The sequence below is a fragment of the Eptatretus burgeri genome, chromosome 14, assembly GCF_056783735.1.
Source record: "Eptatretus burgeri isolate ZD-2024b chromosome 14, Ebu_testis_v1, whole genome shotgun sequence".
NCBI lineage: Eukaryota > Metazoa > Chordata > Myxini > Myxiniformes > Myxinidae > Eptatretus > Eptatretus burgeri.
In genome coordinates, this window is record NC_140974.1 from 45305252 (window position 1) to 45324712 (window position 19461).

Here is a 19461-nt window from a genome sequence, read left to right on the forward strand (position 1 = left end):
CCTATTTCAGCATATGAACAAATTCACACCACCATAACAACGAGAATCGGGCAACTTTCTCATTGTGTTGAGGAGAGCAAGGAAATGAGACCTTCTTTCACAACCACGATCCTCGCATCAACTGTCCTCTTTCTGACGATGCTCCCTCTCTGACGTCACACCGACCAATCATTAGCCTCGGGGTGTGGCCTGCCAGTACGAAGCCGGGAAGGCGGGATTTCTGCCTGCTTGGAACGTTCAGCTCTGTTATTGGTGTTATATCGTTGTTCCTTTTTATAGCCGGCCTTGTAAATGCAAAAACTTTGGAAAAGGTCACAGGAGAGCAATCACATACTGGGAGAAACTAGCCTTAAACCCTACCCAGTTAACAAAGCACCACCCATGTGTGCTCACACATAACAATATTAAGCTGACAGTTTTCCCTACTTCGTTTACATCGAGATGTCTCCTGCTCGTCCACGGACCATGCTACACTCGCTATACAATCCTATCTTTACAACGAAATTCCTCCATCTACCCACAAACAACAATATCTTCGAAAGGAATGTTGTCACATGATGCCTAGTGCACCATTTCCCTCTATCTTTCCGTGAATATTTAGATGAACAGTCAGAAATTTGGGGCACACCTTTAACTCTGTAAACTGCGTGTGAAATAGTGTTCCTGTGTGTAATTATTATAAACTTTATCGTTGTGCTTTCTAACAATTAGCAGGATTTGCTAAAAATTAAAAAAGAAAAAGAAAAAAGTTCATCCTACTTTGACTTCTCAACTGACGTCTCCCTTTTTAACCCCCAAATAGGATTTCATGAAAAGCACCAGACAGTATTATACAGAAAGCCGCTCTATACTTCTATCTGAAACACCTGGGTTTTGCTTGTAGACTCAAGCAAACTCTCACAAATACAACATTCAGTTTATCGTCCTTTCGAAAGGATGACATACTTAACGCTGCAACACTCTGCCTGCGAAGCACAAGAATGACATTTTGTAGTCAGGCCATGAATCAAACTCAGACAAGTCAGCTGAAATGCAATGTGTTAACTCCCCTGCATGCCTGGTGTTGGCATAATGGTTGGGGTGGTGGGCTTGGGATCTGAGAATCCTGAGTTCAAATCCCACCTGGATGTTGAATTAATACCAGGTGGGGTTGACTCTTCCTGTCATCCTTCTGAGGTCGGCAAAATGAGTACCAGCTTGCTGGGATACTGTGTCAGAGTGGCGATCTGTCCAGGATTGTGTCCAATAGCCAAGGAGACTGCTGGGGCAGCACCAACGCTCTGCACAGAGTATGGTCCTAATGGATAGAGGGAACTCCCCTATGGGAAAACCGGACTGATTTTATTCAATCGATCAATGCATGACATAACACCTTTAATTTCGAAGTAACATCACGAAACACTTTACAAAGAAAAATTATGTGTAAAAAGATGAGATTTAAAGATGGATTTAAAAACTGGAAATAATGAGGCTGTCATTTTTTTAACCAGAGAGATTTTGTTCCCATGGTACCTGCTGCAGCCATGCACGATTTGATCATTTTTGTTCTTCTTTTGATGTACCATACTCTGTTACAGAATTTCAGTGCTGCCGAAGCATTGGCAACTGGGTGGTTTGCCATTGCATTCCCAGCAGTAGTTATAGAATTTGGGATTTGTTCATGGTGCCGGCAAATGCTCCCCTCATCTTCACAAAGGACACCGTGGAATCATTAATGTCCACCAACTAATGCTGACAGACGGGAAGTCCAGTCGGATTTAAGGTCCGTCTGAGGGATTAATCACACATTGATGAATGTGCGAATACTGGCCTACTCTTCATGAAGGACACTGTGGGATCATTAATGCCCACCAACGAATGCTGGCAGACGAGATGTCCATTTAACATCCATCCGAGGGATGGCACATACATTGATGAACCGCCCTGCCTGTGAAACACTGAGATGACAGTTTAATTATAGCTGGGTCGAGATTCAAACCCAGGCCGAACAGCTTAGAGGTGAATGTGCATACCTCGAGACCTCCTGCTGGCTCCTTTTTGGTTAAGCTTCACAAGTAAACCACCCCCGAATGGTCTCCATTTTGTTATTTCGTTATTCTAGCCTAGAAATGTTATTGATTGCGTTGCCAGAACCAACTTGTTAATCTTCTACAACAGGCTACACCTTTCCAATGACTTCCATGTATTTCAGAAGCTCCTGTTACCCTTTGTATGAAAAGTATAAATCGTGAAGTAGCCAATGGTCGTTGGCATTGAATATTCCATTGATTCAGATTGCCTTCTCTCAAATTCCACACCATCATACGCACAATATACTCCCGAAGTGCTTTTCAACTTAATAGTAAACACACGTCTCTGACATGTCATCACATTTCGATCCGTTGTTGAAATGTGCTGCTCAAAGGTGTACGTGTTCAATGCGGAATGTTTTAAGCACACACACACTGTGATATCATGTCATCAAAGAATAACTTGCCATTCAAGATTGAGAGTCTTTGCAAAAATGCAATTCATGTTGTCACATTCAAAGGGTGTGCCATCACAGTTTCCGACAACAGTAGACGTCATTCGGTTATCTCAGTCTAGTTCTCTATGAATGCAATGATACCAACAAAAAGTGCAATCAAAGGTTGCAGACCCTTGCAGAGCAATTAAAGGACTTGTGTTGTGTGGCATTTGTGTACTGGTGTGTTATGTAATTAATAAAACACATAACTAGAACTGCCACTTTGTAAACGTCCCACTTTGATGCAACCCCCCCCCCCCCCCCCGCTTTGATTGAACACCTGACCTTGACTCATGATGTCTATTATTATTCAATTGAATTCTGAATAGGATTAAAATAAATTCAATTCAAATCAAATGGAAGACCAAATAGGTCCAGTCCTGCAATGGAGTCATCAGGAGGAACCCGGATAGGATTGGGGTTTCAGCTGCTACTCCTTTACTCTCAAACCCAACCAGGCGCAGCCAAGTGAACCTTATTAAAAAAAAAAAATCAAAAAGAACCCAGATTCAAAAAAATTAAATAATTGTGGCTGCCACACCATGCATCTGATCAGGTTGAAATTTAAAACGTATATTCCCTATCTCAACTCGATCACAATTTTGAAGTTTCACATCAATTAATGAAGTGGTTCAAGAGAAATATTTTTTTTAAGATTTTCGCTCAATTCAATATGGCTGCCAGACCATGCGACATCAATTATTCGTGAATACCCTGGTATCCCCAAGGCTTGAGAAACATTTGTTTGAAGTTTCCCTTCGATCTGTCCAGCCGTTCTGGAGAAGATTTTTATATGTTTTCAGGTAAATCCAAAATGACTGCCAAACCATGTCAACTATGACGTCATATGTGTGATTGCTTTGTGCTTCATGGATAGGCAGTCATACTTGTAAGGTTTCGCCTTGATCTGTTCAGCCATTTCAGACATGATATCAGCCAACATTTCTTCGATATCCCTCACACCTGCTTCCTTGAAACAACACAAAAATCTATGTCTTCGATCCTTGCTGCAGAATGAAGAATCAACTTTGCAACCACTATATGAAATCACCACATGTAAGGAAGGTAGAGTTGGGATGGGTGGTAAAAAGTTGGTCCTTGTTGGCTGAGAGAGATGTAAATTGAGTCGTCCCTATTTGGAGGACAGTAAAACACAGACAAACAAGAGGTGGGAGCGAATGGGAAGTCACAGCCAAAGGTAGTCCTGGGTGTTTGAATGAAGTGAAGTTTGAGCAGTACACGGACAGTGAAATGGAGTTCTTGATGTAAAGTACAACCCCCCCCTCCATCTACTTTCTCAACATTCCCCTTGAAGAAGTCCTTTCATTCAAACTTTTGGGCCTCACGATCTGCCATGATCTATCTTGGAAAAGCCACATTTCCAAGCTGGCCTCCAAAGCCAGTCGCCCTATTGGGCATCCTCCATTGTGCAAAGTCCGTCCTTGGCACACCTGAGCTCCTGAGCACATACAAAGCTTTCATCCACAGCCTGATGGAGTGCTGCTTTCCCCTTCTGAGCTGGTGCTCCTGCCTCTCACCTTTCTCGGCTTCATGCTGTGGAAACCAAGGCATTTAGGAACATTGGTATCCCCTGCGATGAGGCTGAGTCTTTGGGTCTCTCACTCTCTCACCACAGGCAGATCAGTAGTCTTTGTGTCTTCTTCTGTCTCCTCTCCGGTCTCACTCCCCTTGCTCTGTCTGCTATCTGTCCTGCCTATATTTCTGCAGGCCGCTCAAGGTCCACCAGCAACCCCCTTCTGGTTAAACTACCAAAATCAAGAATCACTGCTCACCTTCACTCTTTCATTCCTCCTTTTTCCCACCTTTGGAACAAAGTCCCACACCCTTCAATCCCACTCATCCCTCCAGGTCATCAAAATAGCTGTCCACCACCATCTCTTATCTTCCCTCATCCAAAACCACGATCTTTTCTCCCCCCGTTAATCCACCACAAACCCACCCCCTTCAAATTCCCTGCTTTCCTTCCTGAAAGTCCCTGTTATGTCCATCTTGTTTTCCCTGTGTACCCCGCCCCATCCCTCTCCCTTTCACAGCTCTCCTCATGTGTCTATTCTCCACTATTTTGCGCTTCCCTTTCCCGTCCCTCTTGTCTCCTGCTCTGCTTGTGATATGTTCCGTGTGTAAGCTCTTATATGAGCCTTGGCATTGTATATAAAAAGTCCACAGCCAAGACAGGGTTCAGGCCTATCAAACTGAAGGAGACAGAAGTCAGGGAGAGACATTGAGGAGTCAGGGATGTCCTGTGGGAGGAAGGCTTCTGTTAAACAATCATGTCTAGTTTATCAGCAGCACTTGTTGGATTGAAAGATGTCAGGTCAGATTGGAGAACTTGGATGTTTGAGGTCCACACACTTTGTGACATAAGAGGAGGTGCTTTTGGCAGGGTGCAGGAATGTCGAAAGGGGATGCTGGAGCAAGGAGATGGGGTGAGGTGGGGGGGGGGAGAGCTGTGAAGGGGTGGAAGACGGGGGAAGCTGTGAGGGGCTGGCCAGGTGAATGATGAGAGGGGGAAAGCTGGGAGGGTTCAGGACAGGGGGGAAGCCAGGAGGGGGTGGGGAGAGGGGGGATGTGAGAAGGGGCAGGGCAAGGGGAAACTGAGAGAGGGGGCAAAGGGGAATATGGCAGAGGGTGGTGAGATGTGAGAGAGTGGTGCCAGGGGGAGAGATGAGATGGGAGGGGAGGGAGTTGAGTGAAGGGGATGCAGAAAGGGTTGACATTAAGTGGAGGGGTGTTGAAGAGGGGGAAACAGAGAAGGGGTGGGGTTGGCAGGTCACAAGCATGTAGGAGATGATGAGGGGGAGGGTACTGACATGGAACGGTTTGACACCGTTAATGGACGTGAAGGGAAGTTGATGGTTGTATGCAGGCAACTTCTGCAAACTGGACTTCTCATGATTCCCAATTTGGAAATATGGAGATAGACCTCACTGGAAGGGTGAAATGAATGGTTGTTAAATGCACGGGCGAAGTGGTGCTGCAAGTATGGTGGGACAGTTAATGGACCAAGTGTTTGTGAATTATGCAGGTTTGGGAAATAAACCTTGTTCAGAAGATAAAGAACAACACATGTGGTGTTTCTGATGAAGAAATAAGGAAAGTGAAGCATTTAAAAATGTTATTAAAAGCTTTTAAAGGAAGAAGCAATTCATTAAATTAATATTCAAGTTGGAGTTATTGAGAAAAGGAAGGGATAATGAATGAAGGAAACAGATACAGAATGAACTGGAGAGTTCATTGAACACAATACCCCACACATTATTATTACCTCATTTGCAGCCTATGGCTGCTAGTTGCATTATTGCTGGGAATGCAGCTGCGCCGCTGATGCAGTGCCTCCTGTTTCCAGTCAGCTGGCACTCATTTTGCTGACCTCAGAAGGATGACAGGCTGAGTCAAAGCACCTTGTGTTATTTAATGGAGGAACAGGGGCTCAAACTCAAGATCCTAAGATCTTAAGCCAGCCACCTTAACTGTTAAGCCAACACCAACAGCTTGCACAGTTACCGCATTTCTTGTGGAGTTCTCGCCAAGTGGCTTAAGTACTCAAGCAAATACTCCATTCAAAACTGTTGATAAGGAATGGCTGGCTTTGCAAATGCTAGCTAGCTGCTTGGGAACTGAACACACTGCAGGCCTACACCGTCCGTGCAGCGTTCAAGTATAATACTTCAATTTTAATAAAACAATGATTTTTTAATCGTTTACAAAACAATTCAGAAGTTTAGTGCTTCTGAAGCAGTCTTGTATACCTCACCCTTATACACTGTAAGCACACGACATTGAGTGGCAGTTTAGATGGAGGCTTTACTTCTCACCATCAAACGCAGCATTAATCAGCATCTTGTTACAGTCTTTACCTCCAACCCTCTCGCACTCTCGTGCTATATATTGATAATATAAAGCATGGTTTTGGAAGTATTTTGAAGACAATTTGTGCTCTCTAGTCTTTATGTATATAATTAAATTTAAAATAAAGGTTTAAAGAGGTTTAAAAGTGTATAAATAAATTAATTCCAGAATTTACCGTCATTTTTCCACCGTTGATGCAGTGTCTATTACACCACCCTATCTAACACATTTCATTAGTTATTTGAGTTTGTGTCCCCTTATGACATCCTTAAAAGCAGTAATTTTCTTGTTTGGAACGAGTCTCGATTTTGTTTGGCTGCCGGACAGGCAGACGGGGGAAAAATTTTTTTTATCTCGTTCCTCTCTGCGCATGTGCGATCAGGACGAATTCAGAGCCAAAGTACAGTTAAACGAGAAACTTGTCTTCCTATTAATGTTCAAAATATAACATTCAATTTAAATAATTGTTCATCGATCATAAACTACCTATTATAAACTGATAAGACGGACGGACAGACAATAACTAATTGCTTAACCCCGCTTTTAGCTTCACATGCGTGGAGTAATAATATTTTTTTGGAGTGAAAAATGAAAAATGTTATATATTTGAAACGAGGAGGGGGGGATAAGATAAAGTTTGGGAAGGTGAAACGACAACACTTGGGAGAAAGGAAGCGGAGCGAGGCATACGGTGTCAGAGCAAAGATATCATTTGCACGCTGGCTAGCTGAGGCCTTGGCAAGTAGGCCAGACACTCAGAGAGACACAAATTTGACAATACACTGCAACAAGGTATGGTTAAATACAAACAGCAACACAGGGACTAAAATATAATGTAAAGACACGGCAGATCTGGTCTGAAAAACTTAGCTTTAATGAGCTGGAAGGAGGAACTGCATGACCCAACGTCCAATGCACCCAGACCCGAAACCGGAAGTGAAGTTATACTGGCTTGGTGGATGAGGGCAGTGCAGTGGATGTAGTATATCGAGACTTTCAGAAAGCATTTGATAATGTACCACGCAAGGTTTTGGGAGCTCGACCAAACCTTGTGTTTAAATGCTTTCTTTGGATCTTTCTGCAGAGTTGACAGTGATAGGAGCAGTGGTCACAATTTGAGAGTAAAGAAGAAGCGAGTTTAGATGATGGAAAGACAGGGGTGATTTTCACTCAGAATAATTAATGCATGGTATAGTCTCTCTGGAATTGTATTGAGAGGAGAAACAGTAGGTACGTTTAAACTACAATTAGATTGGTTCCTAGAAGCATTACAGATTGAGGGCTTACACAGGATAGATGTGTAATGGATATTGGCAAGATGACACGGAAATAGTGGGCCTCCTCCTGCATTCCTTGTGGCCGCCTCCTGCATTCCTTGTGATTCCTTGTGAACTCTCTGATCTCTAACCATCAGTTTAACTTCTGTATAGGTCATTCCATCTTGGTCGTGCAGCTTTTTCTGTATTCGCAAATAATATGCAATTCAATCTCAAACAATAGTTCAGGGCTATCTCAATGGATGGACATCTCCCATGCATTTGACCATCTGGCATCCCCTCCTGATTCATAAAATTACAGCTAACGCTGTCTATGGTTCTCTTCTCAATAAGCTTCTCAATCAGATTTCCTGTGCACTCGCAAGCTGGGGGTTGCTTTGGAGGGAATACTCCCACATGCCCTATCTCTAAAGTGTGGGAAAGTGAGTATCCCCTTAAAAAAACAAAAACAACAACATTGTTTCACTTTCCAACAACTCCATTCTGTGTAGGATAGGTCCACATCCCTCTGCCAGATGGCCTGTAGCAGCATCCCTCTGTTAATCAGGTGGGAATAAGCAACTGTTAATCCACCTGAATTAAACTCAGTGACGTAATTGTTAGTGTCCACTCTGATTCTGGGACATTTGTGGTTCAAACCTCTGCCGAGTCCTACCAAAGGCTTTTAAAAACCTGGTACATGCTGCTTCCTTGCTTGACACTCAGCATTCAAAAAGGATAGAGCACGGACAAACATCGCTCGGAAGGCAATGGCAAAGCACCCAGTATAACTCTTGCCAAGAAACTGCTTCGGCAGCACCAACACTCCTTATAAAGAGTATGGTACCACAAATCAGGAAATCTACCTGAAATATGTTTGCTTTTTCTATTTCACCTTTTTGGTGTGTTTTGTACTATTATCTTGTTCATATAACTTTTTTCCATGTGTATTGTATATTGAGATAACCATTTTGTTAGGGGGGGGGGGTTGTATTATTTTGGTAGATTGTCTTTTTAAACTATCAGATTATCAAGACAATGTATACTTTCTTATCCCCTACTACTTCAACTGCAATCTCGACTTCCTAAGATGCCACCACAACGGCCGATGTTTCCGTTTTCTCAACGACCAAGGGTGAAGTTGTGGTTTTGCATACAAGAACCAAAAAAAGAAACAGCAAATGAAAACTATCACATATCTTGGCTGCATCTGAGTGGAGGAAATTTGATTGGGTGGAGGTTTATGTCGTAGTTGAGAGGATTGGCACAATATAAGGTTTACATTCCGGCCGTGGGAGTGACGTTAGGGAATTCTAACTTGTGCAATGTGCCGGTCCGATGCGCTGCTGTAAAGTCACACTCAACTGAGCCGGAAGGTAGGTATCACTCATGTTTTTTCGGTTTTATCCCGCATTAATAACTGCACCTTATGTCATGACTTTGTGTTTTGTGTAATTCTTCAACTTGTCATGGGATTATAGTGTGTATATTTCAATGGTTCATGGTTCAGAATTGTCCGCAGCACTGGCCTTTCTACGTCAGAGCGGCTTACTTGTTGTCTTTTTGTGTTTGTCTCGAGATCATCAAGGCTTCTGTTTTTCAGCACAATTTCCTCAAAACAGTAATTGTACTTATCATAAATAAAGATAAAAGACATTGCTTATACATTCAATGAAATAGGACTTAATTTAGGAATTTACCCACCTTTTCTGCTGTGCTGTTCATTTTTATAATTAACGCTCTGATCATTAGATTGTGATAGCTGTTCACTGCGGGGAATTTGGAATATTTGGACAATCTAACCTAAGGACCGGTACAATAGTGAGATCTGTGACATATATATATATATATATATATATATATATATATATATATATATATATATATATATATATATATATATATATATATATATATATATATATAAGGAAGTGTGCATATGAGGTAGGCTCCCTAACCATCCTAACTACCTGGCAGTTTGCTGTTACAGCATAAACTATATTGTCTTTCCTTCAGTATTAAACCCAATTTTACAACTCAGAGGCAATATACTCTTCCTGAGCTATCTTTTACATCGAAGTACAACACTTTTTAATGTCACTGACAATAAAAGTACAAAAGTTCATAGCAATCACTTTGTGAAATGGGTTTTCTCGCTGACGTCCAGAGATCCAGTTTTTAAAGTGGATATGATAATCCACACATTGCATGACAATTCTAACAACCATGTATTCTCTCTCTCTCTCTCTCTCTCTCTCTCTCTCTCTCTCTCTCTCTCTCTCTCTCTCTCTCTCTCTCTCTCTCTCTCTCTCTCTCTCTCTCTCTCTCTCTCTCTCTCTCTCTCTCTCTCTCTCTCTCTCTCTCTCTCTCTCTCTACTCTCTCTACTCTCTCTACTCTCTCTACTCTCTCTACTCTCTACCCATCTCTACCCATCTCTACCCATCTCTACCCATCTCTACCCATCTCTACCCATCTCTACCCATCTCTACCCCTCTCTACCCATCTCTACCCATCTCTACCCATCTCTCTCTACCCATCTCTCTCTACCCATCTCTCTCTACCCATCTCTCTCTACCTCTCTCTCTCTACCCCTCTCTCTCTCTCTTTCCTCTCTCTCTCTCTCTCTCTCTCTCTCTCTCTCTCTCTCTCTCTCTCTTTCCTCTCTCTCTCTCTCTCTCTCTCTCTCTCTCTCTTTCCTTTCTTCTCTCTCTTTCCTCTCTCTTTCCTCTCTCTCTCTTTCCTCTCTCTCTCTTTCCTCTCTCTCTCTTTCCTCTCTCTCTCTTTCCTCTCTCTCTCTTTCCTCTCTCTCTCTTTCCTCTCTCTCTCTTTCCTCTCTCTCTCTTTCCTCTCTCTCTCTTTCCTCTCTCTCTCTTTCCTCTCTCGTTTTCCTCTCTCGTTTTCCTCTCTCGTTTTCCTCTCTCTCGTTTTCCTCTCTCTCGTTTTCCTCTCTCCCTTTCCTCTCTCTCTCTCTCTCTCTCTCTCTTTCCTCTCTCTCTCTTTCCTCTCTCTCTCTTTCCTCTCTCTCTCTTTCCTCTCTCTCTCTTTCCTCTCTTTCTCTTTCCTCTACCCGTTCACTCCTTACTACTACCCTTTCAGTCTTACTTACTTCCCCCTTCATTCATTCCTTCACCCCTTCACACTTCACTCTTCAATCTAGACCTTCACTCTTTCCTCGACCCCTTCACTCTTCACTCTTCTATCTACCCCTTCAGTCTTTCCTCTACCCCTTAGCTCCCTTCCTTGCAATTCACGCTTTTTAAAATAGACTTTGCTTTTCCTCTCCCCTAAGACTTGTTCTTCTGGGAGTAAAAAACAGACCAGAAACCACTCAAGGTTTTTGCAGGGATGAAAGTCAGGCCTCTCTTGGCCAAGGCGGTCCAGATGCTGACAGGTGCTTCCTGGTTATTATAGAGCCTGCACATTTTGATTGTCAACCTTGAATGTCTCCTCTCTAAGGACATGCTGAGAGGTCGTCCAAGTTTAACTCAATTCATTTATTGTACATAGGCTCAAAATAATGTCGTACAGGAGGACAGAGTATTCTGTTTGTATTGATGGTTCTAAATGATGGATCTATAAACCCTAACTTATCTTTCATTTCATAAATATTTGCATACAATATCAGCTTTTTTGTTTGGTTCTATTCTGCCATTGACACTTATCCAATTATAGAGAAGGTTGTTGGTATTTGGCAAGTATTCCTTACTGAAACAGACTTTTTGTTTGCATGCACTGCTTTACACCTACTCTTATTTTGAAAGTGTCGGTGTCATGTAATATTGATTATATCGCTATTTGCGATGATAAACATGTTGATATCTCAATCATTCCAAATCGCCATTCATTCTGACTTCCATTGTTTCCATTTCACTTTTTGCTGCTTCGCTGTTGAATTGTCCTCCAAGTTTATTTGCAACTTTTCCTGTTTTAACTTATTTGGCAATTGTCAACGCTGGTATTGTGTTTTATTGCTTTTTATTACGGTTATTTTTTTTTTTCACGGTTCGTTTGCTGAAGTCATCGGATTGACTTTTAGTGCTCTCTTTCTGTGCACTTTAGCATTTCATTTTCTTTGCTCAGGGCATTGCGTGCTAGATTGTCAGACAATCTGTGCCTCTCGGTTCACTCCTTCCTTGTGTCTTCTGCAGTTCAAAGTCACTTCAATCCTTTTCATTTCAGCCTTAACTCTGACATTCCCCTTTGGCAGCTTCTTGTTAGCTGATTGTAAAAAAAAATTCGAGCTTAACATAAAACATCAGCCTGATTACTGAATCTGCAAAGTATGTTTGTGGAATGATTGCAGGAAATTTGCTTGTAAATACCCCTCTTGTGAAGGGGATACATATAGTTTGTTAACGTGTGTGCCGCCATGTTCTTCTTTTCCTGACCATGCCTATTCTGTGGCCATTTTCATGACTGTAAACTCAATTTTGCCTGTGTCCATAAATGTAATGATGGGAAAACAAGAGGACGGCTCACTTGGATAATCAAGTGAATATTTCAGCTCGTCCAAGCTCCGTATGCTTTTGGGCGCTTTAATTATAGGGCACCAGGAAATCGACCATCACTGTTACTGGTTGTGTTGAAAATGCCTGACTCATGTTTCCTCCCATGGGTCTTTCAAAGCCTGGTATGAAGGAAGTAAATAAAGTTAATGGCCATGAAAGTGATTATAAATTCTGCTCCCAAGTGTTACTAGCAATTATACAATCCCTTGATTTTTCCACAAATCTTTAGGATAACTACAATACCTATTTCAACTTCAAGAATATGTATCGCCACATGAGTATCACCAATATCACCGATTTTGGTAATAGCGTCATGTGTGGTCTGGGCTTTGAAGGCAGGGTTGTGTCCTGATGACATGTGCAACCTGATTCTGATTTGCTGGTTGTACAATCTCTTGTCTTGTATATTTATCTATCACTACTGAAGCACGTGAAATGTTTATATTATGATCGGTGAGGGAGATGGTGAGCAAGTGTGAACCAAAAATGTGTGTCCCTGTGAAACCAGAAGGTGCATGAGATGGCATTTAGTTCTGAAACTATTTGCAAAATATGTTGTAAGCACAAATATTTGCAACCCTGCCTTCCCAGAAGAAATTTGGGGGACAAGTTGGGTATGTAATGAGGACAAATTTATTCGATTTTGGTGAAGATCCAGATCCAGATGTAGATCTGAGAATTTTTTTAATGATTCTTCACTATTGAGAGATAGAGCCAAAAATGATAAATAGCATGATATTTAAAAAAGTTGTTCACGGATTTCGACGGAACTTGGTGGCTGAGTTGGGTAGGTGACTCGAACAAGCCGATTAGATTTTGGCTAAGGTCGGGATGCATATCTGACCTATCAGTGGGATACAAAACAAACTCATCAGCTCGGTGGAGGTATGAACTCTAGCGAGTGCCGTTTTACTTTGTGCTGTATGTGGTGTGTGATTTTGAAGTTAACATTTAATTATAAAAATGAAGAAAGCTCTCAGATAGATTTCCAAATTTAATGCAAGAGGATATTATTATGTCCATGTTGTTACATCTATTTTGTATTCATGTAATACAAAGTTCAACAGATTATTGGGTATTTAATAAACCCTAACCATTGATTTATTTTGCTTATAATAGCTATATAATTAATGGTTACCCATAACAGTGTGATCTGCACACAATTTTTGTGCATTACAAAGGGTGATCGATATATTTGTCCTTGCACAAAAAGTCAATCACTGAAGTTAACCTCACACAAATTTAATCCTCACACAGCAGCCCCGTTTCTTTTCAATGAATAACCATCCAATGTCTCTTTGTTTTTTTTTCTTATCGTCTATTTTTGTTCCACAGATTTATTAATTTCCCCTTGTGTCTGGTGAGAGATGTGATTGGGCCTTTGGTAATTTTATGATAATTGCTATCGGCCTAGGGGGTTTATTAAATACTAGCGGGATGTGCTCACACATTGTGTAAGCGTATGAACCGTGTTTCCCCATTGTCTCGGATCACTTATCTGCATTTGATTTTCATTTATTTATTTTCATTGGTTTTTTTTCATTTATTTATATTTTCATTTACGGATACTTTCCGACGGTTCTGTGATTTTTCTTGGTGTATTGACTTAGATTTCCATCGGCACACAAAATTACCATGCTTCCCTATTCTCGGGTCACTTTCCTGCATTTTTTTTCATTCATTGTTTTTCATTTATTTATATTTATGCCTCCAGTGACAATGTCGCCGGTGGCATTGTGTTTTTGGGCTGTCTGTCCGTCCATACGTACATGCGAATTTTATCTGTTTTCTCTGCAACCGCTTATCCGATTGACACAAAATCTTGACCAGAGATGCGACTCATCATGCAGAATTTTTGTAATGATAATTATGACGTCATAGGTCACGTGGGCTGGCAGCCGTGTTGGAAAAACGGAACAACTTTGGACCTCTGTATCTCCTAAACCGCAAGGTGTTAAAAATTTAAACTTGGCACCTGGCAACTACTCTGCATGAGGAATAAGAGGAATTTGACTAAGACGTCATCGGTGAAGTGGTATCCCAGTCAAAATTCGACAAATAGATTGCTACATTCGATGAGTATGAACATTTGTGAGGTTCATCTTGGGGAAACATTTCAACACAGAATAAAATATTATAACATCATCTATCACATGCTTTGGCAGCCATATTGTTGTTTTTTTAATGGGAAAAATCTTCTTCTCCAGAACCGCTTTACAGATTGAAGTGAAACTATACACAAATGATTGACTCTCCACGTTGAATAAAGTTTGATAACTATGATGTCATAGGTCACATGGTCTGGCAGCTATCTTGGATTAATCCTCAAACCTTCAAAAATCTTCTTCTCCAGAATGGCTGGACAGATTGAGGGGAAATTTCACAGACATGTTCCACATTACTTGGGGATAATAGGATGATCAAGAATAATTGGTATCACATGGTATGGCAGCCATATTGGATTGAAGAAAATATTAAATAATGTTTTCTCTGGAACCGCTTATCCGATCGAGGTGAAATTTACCAAGTATCATCAAACCATATACCTGCACATAGTTTGGAAATGATGACTTCATAGGTCACGTGGTGTGGCAGCCACATTGGATAGATTAACAAACCTTATCCAATCAACACAATACTTCACACACATGATCCTCTGCCAAATCTTGGACAGAGTCCAAATTTTCAATCCCATTGGTCATGTAGTTTGGCAGCCATGTTAGTTTAAAACCGAAAATATAAAAACGTTTTTCTCCAAAACCACTTAACAGATCAATATGAAACATATTAAATTACATGGAGCAATGGGAGTGAATCACAACTGCAAAGTTTCACATCGATGGCTATAGCGGTTTCTGAGATATAATTTTAAAAAATATTTTACTTGAAACCAATATGGCTGCTACACCACGGGACTGATGACGTCATTTTAAGTCGAGTGTATGCAGCAAGGGCAATTGATCATAACTGCAAAGTCTAGTATTGCTAGGTTAAACAGTTTCAGAGAAATAATTGTTTAATTACTTCATTTAAAACCAATGTGGCTGCCACATCATGTGACTGATGACATCATTGTTTTGCATCATAAAATATTTGTAGCAACAGTAGTGGATCACCACTGCAAAGTCTCTCATTGAAAGGCGAAGTGGTTTCAGAGAATTTTTTTTTTTTTTACTCTGCATGAGGAATATCAGTTGAAAATTTCAACATCGTCGCTCACATGGTCTCGCAGCCATGTTGGACAAAAAGCCTTATCCAATCAACACGAAACTCCAACGATGTGACCGGCCACCCTTTCTGAATTTGATTTGATAAAGAGGTCAGGTGTCTGATCAAAGCAGGGTGGTATTGATGTGGGGCTGCATGGTTTTTTTATTTCACCATAGAAATTTCACGAAGTTTTCAACACAGATGCAACCATTCATGTAGAATGTTTTTCTGATAACTACGATGTCAGACGTCACGTGGTGTGGCAGCCATGTAGGAAAAAAGGAAAACTTTGGACCTCTGTCGCTCCCAAACCGCTCCATGGAAAAACATTGAAACTTTGCACATGTGAAGTACTCCCCATGGGAAACAAGGGTGATTGTTTTGTTTGATGATGTCATTTGTGGCTTCCTTATGACGTTATAATTTTATATGTCAAACACTTTATCCGATCTTTATGAAAAACTTTGAGAGTCAACTCGGGATAAATTGTAATTGGCAAAAAAAATGATGACGTCATCCATCACGTGGTTTGGCAGCCATGTTGTTTTTAACATAAAACCTTCAAAGATCTTCTTCTCCACAACAGCTGAACAGATCGAGGCGAAACTTTACAAGTATGATCGCCCATCAGTGAGGAACTAAAAGCTCTCCTCCTATGATGTCATAGGTCACATGGTTTGGCAGCGATGATTTTTTTGAAGAATAAACATTTCAAAATCTTCTTCTGCAGAACAGCTTAACAGATCAAGGGGAAACTTCACTTACATGTTCCCCAAGCCTTGAGGATACCAAGGTGTTCACGAATAATTAGTAGGTCACGTGGTCTGGCAGCCATATTGGTTTGAATTAAATTATTTTTAAAAAATCTTTCTCTTGAACCACTTTATCAATAATGTGAAACACCACAGTTATGATTGAGCAGGAATGTAGAGTATACATTATAAATTTCAGCCTGATCGGATGCATGGTCTGGCAGCCAGAATTATTTAATATTTTAAATTTGGGTTCAGGGATTTAAATCAAACTTTGTACAAATATCTATGTCATAATGTGACATACATACTTGTGTAAAGTTTGATGTAATAATGTGGGCGGAGGCATATCTGGTGACATCAAAGGTTGTCATTCGAGTTTCATTTATGGATGTTGTCCCACAGTAATTATTTTTTACAGATTCTGTAAGTTGTTGTTTTTTTTGCCAGTGTACTGCCTTCGATGTCCATCGGCACGCAAAATTTCATGTTTTCTTCATCACCTGGAAGGCACTGATCTTTAATATCAGTCAGTCAGTCAGTGGTTAGAAAGAGCGTTATATATTCGATACCGTATTTCCTCCAATAAATGCCCATCCCTCCAATAAGCCCCCACCCACCCACAAGGATAGGGTTGAAAAAATAAACCCCCTCTGTAATAAGCATCCCCTTCTCCAATAAGCACCCTGTAGTGGTTATTTGGGTCAAGCAATAAATGACTGTCAAACAATTTATACCTCTGTGTAATACTTGTATCCATTACTGAAAGGAGCATACATCCATTAAAATAAATAATGACCGTTTTTATAGCCATTTTTCTCTGCTGTACAGGGGTTGGGCTTTTTCTTGAGGCAATGTTTTTTTTATGGCCGGATGCCCTTCCTGACGCCAACCCTGGTCGCCTCTTATGACACACAGGGATATGGTACACGTATTCTAACTGGGGCATACCGGACCAGCACACTGGTACTCATTTTGCCGACCTCGGAAGGATGACAGGCTGAGTCAACCCCCTGGTGTTAATTCAGCAGCCAACGGGTCTTGAACTCAGGACCTTGGGATCCCAAGCCGCCACCCTAACCGCTAAGCCAACACCAGGCTATAGCATACATCCATTCATCACACTATATTCTTCAAGGTTCCTGCTGTCATAGAATAATAAAAATGGTGCCATTGGGAAGTTAATAATCGATTTACTTGGTTGGAACGCTAATCAATTTACTTGGAACAAAAATTCTCCGATTCTGATTCTAATTTACCATCCTCTGTTACAGAGCGTTGGGGCTGCTGAACCAGTTTCTTGGCCAGGGTTATACTGGGTGGTTTGCCTTCCCAGCACTAGTTCAAGCCAAATTAAAAAAAAAAATTCAGAGTGCTGTCGATAGGTCGCCTGCTCTTCACGAAGGACACCATGGGATCTTTAACGTCCACCACGTCCACCAACTAATGCCGACAGATGGGATGCTGGGTTTTACGTCTATCAAAGGGATGTGTGGTATTGGGAGTTACATGAATATTAATTAAGGCATGATGAACCGGAAATGATGAGGCGGAACCGAGAGCGACGTCAGAGAGCTGCGGAGTAAGGGCTGCAGGAGACGCCATTAAAAACGGTTGAGCTGAAGAACCTACGTGTGGGCTGACTTTGCTCCACAACAGGATGACATTGATGAATCACCTTGCCTGTGAAACATCGACGGTTTATAGCTGGGTCTGGGGACCAAAAATTAGTGTCTGTTGAATCCTAACAAGCTTGAATGAGTGAAGATCCTCGTCCTCTTAATGATGACGTCATAAAAACGAATATGACGTCATTGTGATGTATCAGGTTTACGATAAATTATCTGTGCTAATGCCCGGCTTGATTGCCGCAAACAAAATTCAAACAGCTTGCCTAGTTTCAGAGATAATGGTATCGGCGATTTCCATGAGCGGAGATATTTTGACGACATAACTTTTTTTTCGAGGAGGAATTTTCAAAATCGGAGATGGTTACTGTCTGCACAGGGTATTTTTACATATATATGCCAAGTTTCAGGAAGTTTCGATGAAAACTGTATGATGTGAAACAAAAAAGTCCACATGAACAACAACGTGAGTAAGACTTAGAGATCCTCCACGATGATCTAAAAATGCCTGTTTTAAAAGACTGTCTTTCTGTGGAAGAAGAAGAAGAGAAAAAATGAGGTTGGGAGCTGAATGTAGTGGTTGGAACCAACCATAACATTTTTAGATCCTCGTGGAGGATCTCTAAGTCTTACTCACATTGTTGTTCTTCATCTTCATCTTGTGGACTTTTTTGTTTTACAGCCGACAGTTTTCATCGAAACTTCCTGAAACTAGGCATATATATGAAAAACTACCTTGCGCAGACAGTAACCATCTCTGATTTTGGAAATTATTCCTAGAAAAAAGTTAACGTCGTAATATCGCCACTAATGTCAATCGCCTATAACATTATCTCCGAAACTAGTTTGTTTTACAGCCGACAGTTTTCATCGAAACTTCCTGAAACTTGGCATATATATGAAAAACTACCTTGCGCAGACAGTAACCATCTCTGATTTTGGAAATTCTTCCTAGAAAAAAGTTAACGTTGTAATATCGCCACTAATGTCAATCGCCTATAACATTATCTCCGAAACTAGTTTGTTTTACAGCCAACAGTTTTCATCGAAACTTCCTGAAACTTGGCATATATATGAAAAACTACCTTGCGCAGACAGTAACCATCTCTGATTTTGGAAATTCTTTCTAGAAAAAGGTTAACGTCATAATATCGCCACTAATGTCAATCGCCTATAACATTATCTCCGAAACTAGTTTGTTTTACAGCCGACAGTTTTCATCGAAACTTCCTGAAACTTGGCATATATATGAAAAACTATCTTGCGCAGACAGTAACCATCTCTGATTTTGGAAATTCTTTCTAGAAAAAAGTTAACGTCATAATATCGCCACTAATGTCAATCGCCTATAACATTATCTCCGAAACTAGTTTGTTTCACAGCCTACAGTTTTCATCGAAACTTCCTGAAACTTGGCACATATATGTAAAAATACCCTGCGCAGACAGTAACCACCTCCGATTTTGAAAATTCCTTCTAGAAAAAAACAGTTATGACGTCAAAATATCTCCGCTCATGGAAATCGCCTAAAAAATTATCTCCGAAACTAGTTTGTTTCACAGCCTCCAGTTTTCATCGAAACTTCCTGAAACTTGGCATATATATGAAAAATTCCCTGCGCAGACAGTAACCATCTCTGATTTTGAAAATTCCTCCTAGAAAAAAAGTTATGACATCAAAATATCTCTGCTAATGGAAATCGCCTGAAAGATTATCTCCGAAACTTGGCA

The 19461-nt window shown here is 40.9% G+C and overlaps 1 protein-coding gene across 8 annotated transcripts in view; it reads left to right on the forward strand.

Moving 5' to 3' along the window:
* Window positions 1-19461, forward strand: part of RGS3 (regulator of G protein signaling 3) — a 276636-nt gene that overhangs the window by 188979 nt on the left and 68196 nt on the right. Inside the window, exon 1 of one of the 8 annotated variants that reach the window (XM_085854605.1) lies at window positions 8857-9008. The exons of the other annotated variants lie outside the window; for them this stretch is intronic. The gene's annotated coding sequence lies outside the window, so the exon portion shown is untranslated. Of the gene's footprint in view, window positions 1-8856; window positions 9009-19461 lie in introns of those variants that run through there. 8 annotated transcript variants of the gene reach the window in all.